Source organism: Apium graveolens, chromosome 5 (genome assembly GCF_009905375.1).
Source record: "Apium graveolens cultivar Ventura chromosome 5, ASM990537v1, whole genome shotgun sequence".
Lineage (NCBI taxonomy): Eukaryota > Viridiplantae > Streptophyta > Magnoliopsida > Apiales > Apiaceae > Apium > Apium graveolens.
Genome location: NC_133651.1, coordinates 233,279,021 through 233,285,615, shown reverse-complemented (window position 1 = coordinate 233,285,615; position 6,595 = coordinate 233,279,021). Strand labels below are relative to the sequence as shown.

Below are 6,595 nucleotides of genomic sequence, written 5' to 3'. Positions count from 1 at the left end.
TGTTAATGATGTCATACTTTTCTAATCTTAATTTTTTTGTAAAAGTATATTATATTATTTTAAATTACTAAATGTAATAAAAAAATATTTTTAAGTCTCACAAATTGGAAAAATTAATAAGTTATGATTCAAAAATATTCGAACCAAATTTTGTTTGATCTTAATCCAAATTTTATTTGATTTTAATCTAAACTAGATCTGAACCTAATCATATCCGATCCGATTCAAATGATTTTCAAATATATCATAATCTAAAAGTGAATCAGATCCAAAATTGAACTGGTTATTCGATTTGACAAGTCTAACTGAAACACTATGGGAATGTGTTAATTATCTTTGTTCATCGATTTGTGAATGGTGCAGCCCATGCATTAGCACAGACTGCTTATTATATTTTACGTCTTCGAGAATGTTATTTTATCGTTCCTGAATTTATTATCTATAACATTGCACTTGAGAGTGTTTAATTAATGCAACCACGAATGTTTCAAAAAAAATATTATGATTGCAGGTTGGACATAATATGTTTTATAAAAGATATAAATTGTTATTTAACGAGATATTACAGTGCAGTTTTTTGCTCGTTTAACTCATACACTTGTATAAACTTATTCTTCTACTTGTCTATGTAATAAAAAGATAATTAAAAATAAACAATTAGGTAAACTAAGTATCGGGATTTACAAGCTATAGAGTAACCCCCACAAGTAAAGGTAGTGAAGATAATTGAAATAAACATGTGGGAAAAAACTCTTCAATATTGAACTTAATAATAATAATAATGAAAAGATAATTGAAAATAAACAATTAGGTAAACTAAGTATCGGGATTTACAAGCTATAGAGTAACCCCCACAAGTAAAGGTAGTGAAAATAATTGAAATAAATATGTGAGAAAAAACTCTTCAATATTGAACTTAATAATAATAATAAAGAGTAAAGTACAAATTGTGTGGTTGAACTATCACAAACATGCAAATTATGTGGTTGAACTATAAAAATTACAGATTGTGTGGCTGAAATATTAACTTATGTGCAATTTGATGGCTTTCGTTAGTTTTAAACTAACACCGTTAGTTCCCATTAAATAATTGGAACCTCGTTTTCTTTCCCTCGCTAAATTAAAAAAACATAATATATCGAATCAAAAATAGAGAACCATAAAGGTGACGCTTGCATGAAGAATATCACATGTATCATCCAAGCTGTTGTGTTAAAATATCGATATCAATTATATAAATTCGATAAAACCCATTTGTTGCTTGAAGAAGAGTTTGGTTGCAATTAAAGTTGGCAAATTATAGTTCATGTGATATTTCAACGAATGTTATTCAACATAACCCTTAGTTTTTCATTTCAACAACTATCCCAATAGCCTCTTTTAACTTCTCAATCTCAACCGGTTAATGAAATCCAATTACTGAATAAAAGAAACTCAATGCCATCATTTGAAATAAGTTTAATTTAGTGGTAAGATATTGTTGAGAAAATTATTTTGTTTGATAGGGTTATGTAGGAGGAAAATTAAAAAAAAGGTGAAAGACGAAGGGAAGGAAAGAATAGGGGTTAAATAGGGTTCTAATAATAATTTGAAAAAAATATATTGGTTAAATTACATTTTAGTTTCTCATGTTTCACGCATTTCACAAAAGGTGTTAACGGTGTTGAATATTTTTAACAACATCTCCTTATTTACGGAAAAGTTGATAGTTCAACCACATAATCTGCAATATCAAGACTAAACAACACCCATAATTTTTAACGTGATAATCTCACTCATTCTGCCCTATTTTGATTTTTCAAAATTAAGAGAAAGGAATATGAATAATATTTGATAAATATTGTTAATGATATTGATTAAAAAATATCATAAAAAGGTTTATGAGGTACTCAACCAAAATTAATTTTTTTTGGTTTATCAAAACTACAAAATAATTGGATCGGAAAGAGTAAAAGATTGAACTCTAACCTATTTAGACTAAATTTTATACCTTTTTTATCTTATATAGCAAAATTACAAAAATAAAAAAAAATGTTATGATAAATATTACAAATTTATTTTAGATAAATAGTATAATTATGAAGTTGAAATATACAAACTCTAAAAAGATTTCGTATCATATCGAATATTATAGATTTTGACCCGATTGAAATTATCAAATTCATTAATCACCTTGCATTCGTCCAAATTAAAAATGGAATATACCTTAAATTATATTATTATTTATTAACTTATACCGTGCAATCGTCCTAATAAAAAAATGGAAGATACCTTAATGGCTTAAATCATCTTCTTCTATATATTAAAGAGCAACCAAGTACAAATTGAGCCATTTCAATGACCGTGAAATTACGAGTTTACTCTTTTATTTTAAAAAAGTACACAAATGGTACCCATATATAATTTAAACCAAAATTAAGAAGAACTTTTGTATATACCAAGATTCGAACCCCTGACATTCGATTGTTGAATTACATGTCACTACCACCACTACACCATAGATGACCTATTTGAACATTTCAACATGGGTATTGCTTTAGCTCATGTTACAATAGGTATGAAATTTTGGCCCTAACACAACATCACACTTATGGGTGTTGTTGTAGGGCTAAAACTGTGTTGTTGTAGTTTAATAAGGCGTTGCATTCACCAACACAAAAAATTGTGTTACTATAGACCATGAAAAAAGTAAAATTTAATTTTAACTTCAGATAAATAATTCATTAAAACTAATTGATGTTAGATTAATATTTATGAAATTTTCTTCAAAAGTTGTTGTCCTCCAAATAGAAAAATTATATGTATATTATAAATATCTTAATATCCTAAATAAATTTAAGATTAATATATTTCATATAGTATGAAAACTAATAATCAAATTTTATTTAAATTACTAAAATGTTAAACTTTAAAAATTATAATATTGGCTAAATTAAAAAAATGAATTAGGTTGGGCCGGTCAAATTTGGATTGGGCGGATAACTTTTGGTCAAGCAGGAAATGAAATTTTTGGACGAAATGAAAGGGGAAAATCAATTAGACGGTGTTATCTCTTTCTCTCTGTCTCCACACCCTTTCGATCTCATTCTTTCTCACTGTCAAAATATTGAGAGATTGAAACACCTTCAAGCAATAGATTTGGGTTGGATTCAAGGGTTTTTGATTTAATTTGGATAGGAGTGTAGGAGTTTGTTTCAAATAGGGTTCAAATATATTTGGTTTCAATTAGGGTTTGAAGCTTGGATTTAATTTTGAATTATAAAATGATATGTCTCTTTCACTTCTCTTTCTCCCTATATATGTTATTCCCTCTCGCTCACTCTATTTTTGTTGATAACTGTGCGATTTGTAGGAACCATATCATGGAGCTCTGTGAGTTTTAATTTTTTTTATCTATATGTATGTGTGTGTTGATTTATACACATAGACTTCTACTGCTCAATAGCACTTATAGTTAATGTATAATTTAATTAGGTGTCGACTGTCAAGCTAATCAAGCTCCCAATAATAATTGGGAGTTTAGTGTTACTAGTGACAACATACTGCTTCATTTTCCGGTGAATTGTGACGGCATATCAACAAAAGTGATCAGTTGATTGGTCTTAATTACGCGCCTACGAAGTGAAACAATTTTCATTCAGGAGATGCAATAAGCCACTGGTTAACAAGTGCTTGATACATGAGTGACTGTTTGGTATTGTTCATATCGATTTTGATTAATTCGAATAATAAGAGCGCGGAATCAGTTGTACTTTATTTTGAAGTTTGAGGTAGTGGAGCTGAAGTGGTAAATACCAAGGAATTATACTTGTTCTACGGATGTGAAATGTGTTCGTGTGAGACTTGCAGGTGTAAACAAGGGATTTCGATGTTAGTGTAAAGAAGGATTTGAAGGCGATGGCTTTCACAGTGGAGGTAATTGTCGGAGAGGTTAGTTTGTTACTTCCGGGATCCATATTATTTTTATGTAATTACTAATATTACATCATCTTTTTAATTTGAGTTGTATTTATTTGACGTAACTGCATTTGACTAAGAACAACTTCTATCAGTGGCTAGAAAAGTCTTGCATTTTATCTGTAGTCATTGATTGGGATTGAATTGGATTGATAGGTACATAATGCTTTTGCTCCTAATTTAGAGTGTCACTGTTTGGTTACGATTCTGGTGATAGTATGGTCATTTAGCATTACTTTTGTTGCTTCTATTATTATGTCTGAGCTAAATAATGGGTTTTTTTCATGTCAGGAGCCTAAAAGGAAAAATCTACTTTACGACTTTTATATCATTTGTAATAGCATAATAGGTGCAAACAGTCTGCTTAAAGATTACTTGGTTATCTTTTACATTCAATGTAAGTTGTAACATAGACTTGATTTTGTTGTTATTATATGCTGGTCTGCAAAAGGCTGTAAAGTGTACATTAATCTGGAGGTTCTCGGATGTCAAACAGTCCTTAAAAGTGATTATTGTCCAGGTTGTCGGCATTCTTTTTTACCTGAAAGAGTAGATGGTGCCTTCTATCTGTTATCAGTAGAATAGGTAGCTCTAAATGTGGTCGTCCAGTTATAATCTTTCAATTAGGAATGGTGGAACTAGAATCTATGTTAGTATTTGTATGTAATTTGAATCTTTCTTTAATTATTGTTTGATATATCTATATATATACATCAAAAATACTTGTACCAAAAATTTAATAGAAAAGAAGTGTTTCTTTAATTTTTTTTAATGAAAATTTGGTGGTTGAAAACATATTACAGTCTTGAAGTTTGCATTTTGCTATTTATCCAACTTTTTTCTGTGTTTTTATTAAGAATTTTAAGGGAGTTAAAAGGATATATAAAGACTAAGTATATATTACTTTTCTCGTTATATTCATGGTCACTCAAAGTAGCCCAAGTGTGGATTTCTGCCAGTTTTAGATTTAATAGCTGAGGAAAATTCTATAAAATAGAGCACAAGCCAATGTAAAATGCATCACGCCCTAAAATTTCATCATTGGAAGGTATTTGTATTCCCTTCTACATAATTTTAAGACTAGTTCACTATTTGTTGGGTGCTTGTATCAAAATTATTATCGATCAGCATCTAGTACATTTCTTGGTTAAATAGGCATCTAGTTTCTTAGCATATTCTTCAACACTGATGTCATTTAAATCTCATATCTAGGTTATTAAATGTTGTTGCTCTCACATGGAAGATTGGTTAGCACTTTAGTTAATTATACACATCATTTTTCTTTTATACACATTATATCTTAGTTTGCTGCTCTATATACTTCCTAATTAGCCTTCTCTTTTATATTTATGGTTTGCCACAGAAATTATCTGAAAGTATAACTTCTTTTTATTTGATCCTTGTTCCGTCTTTTGTTGTAGTTGTGGTAGCTTAATACAGAAGGATACAGGGATGAGTCAGATGGTGAGATAAGGATGAGTCATATGGTGAATCACAGGGATAATGTTTTTCAAGTACCGTCTTACTCTAAAGTTTTGCTACTATTTTTTCTCGCAACATAAAAATGCACCTCTGCTAAGTATAATATATAATATATAATTATTACATCCATCTTTGTTGACCGGTTACTTTTTGACAGATTTCATATAATTTCTTATCTTCGACAAATTTGGTGGCTTTAAGTGGATGGAGACAACTTTACATAAAATGACAACATACGACAATATAGATTTGACATTCTTGATTTAGATACCATCATAGATATGATGCTTACACGATTGAGTACTTTATAGAACTTGGTGATATTAGAATGTATTTTTATAGAACTTCATTCATTTCTTTGTAATAATTCATGAGTTCATATTTATTGATTTAAATTGAGTTGCTAGTGTTTTTTTTGGAATATTTCCATTTATATTTTAATTTTAAATATTTGATTATTTATGATTATATTTGTGAAAGTTAAATGAAAAATAAATAACAAATTATTGAATACGGATTTTTAAGAATTATTTATGTAGGCCTCACCATTCTAAAAATTTGTTCTCGAAATTGAGAGAGCCTTTGCAATATAATAAAGGTGTTATTATAGAGCCTAAAATATGTTGCTGTATAGTTCTATAGTAACTGGAAACACTATGTTGCAATAAAGCGGTTGGTAGGTTGCTTTAGATACTTATATAACTAACTACGAGTCAACATAGCTTTGATGTTATCTTAGCCCTTTTTGGGCCTTTAGCAACAATTTTTTGGTTCTATAGAAACACAACCGAGGGGTTGTGTAACGCCCCCAAATTTGGGGTCTGGAATCTGGGTCGTCACGCAATCCTTCAATCATGTATAACCTGTATTAACTCAATAATCCAATAACTCTATATCACAGACCTCCAATCTCATACATACACATACACACAAGTTATAGCCTTAAAAATGATGTACATGATCTAATTTTATTTTATTACAACTCAAATATACTTTACAGGATCTTAAACAATTATCCGTAACCTCTACATGAACTTACAATAATTACTACTAAAATCTTATACCTATCTTAATATTCCGGTCCACCTGAGACAAAGCTGCAAAAGGATTCTCCCCATGATTTCAAGTGCCTAAGTCCCACACCGGCATACTAGTA

The 6,595-nt window shown here is 29.5% G+C and overlaps 1 long non-coding RNA gene across 2 annotated transcripts; it reads left to right on the top strand.

Annotated features, from left to right (window-relative positions):
* Positions 1-2,993: 2,993 nt before the first annotated feature.
* Positions 2,994-5,828, top strand: LOC141724945 (uncharacterized). 2 transcript variants are annotated; one of them, XR_012576945.1, is made up of 4 exons: positions 2,994-3,372; positions 3,475-3,930; positions 5,379-5,471; positions 5,597-5,828. It is a non-coding gene; the product is annotated as an uncharacterized LOC141724945 (long non-coding RNA). The 2 variants fall into 2 exon arrangements; XR_012576944.1 differs by having other exon boundaries at positions 2,999-3,930.
* Positions 5,829-6,595: the final 767 nt, after the last annotated feature.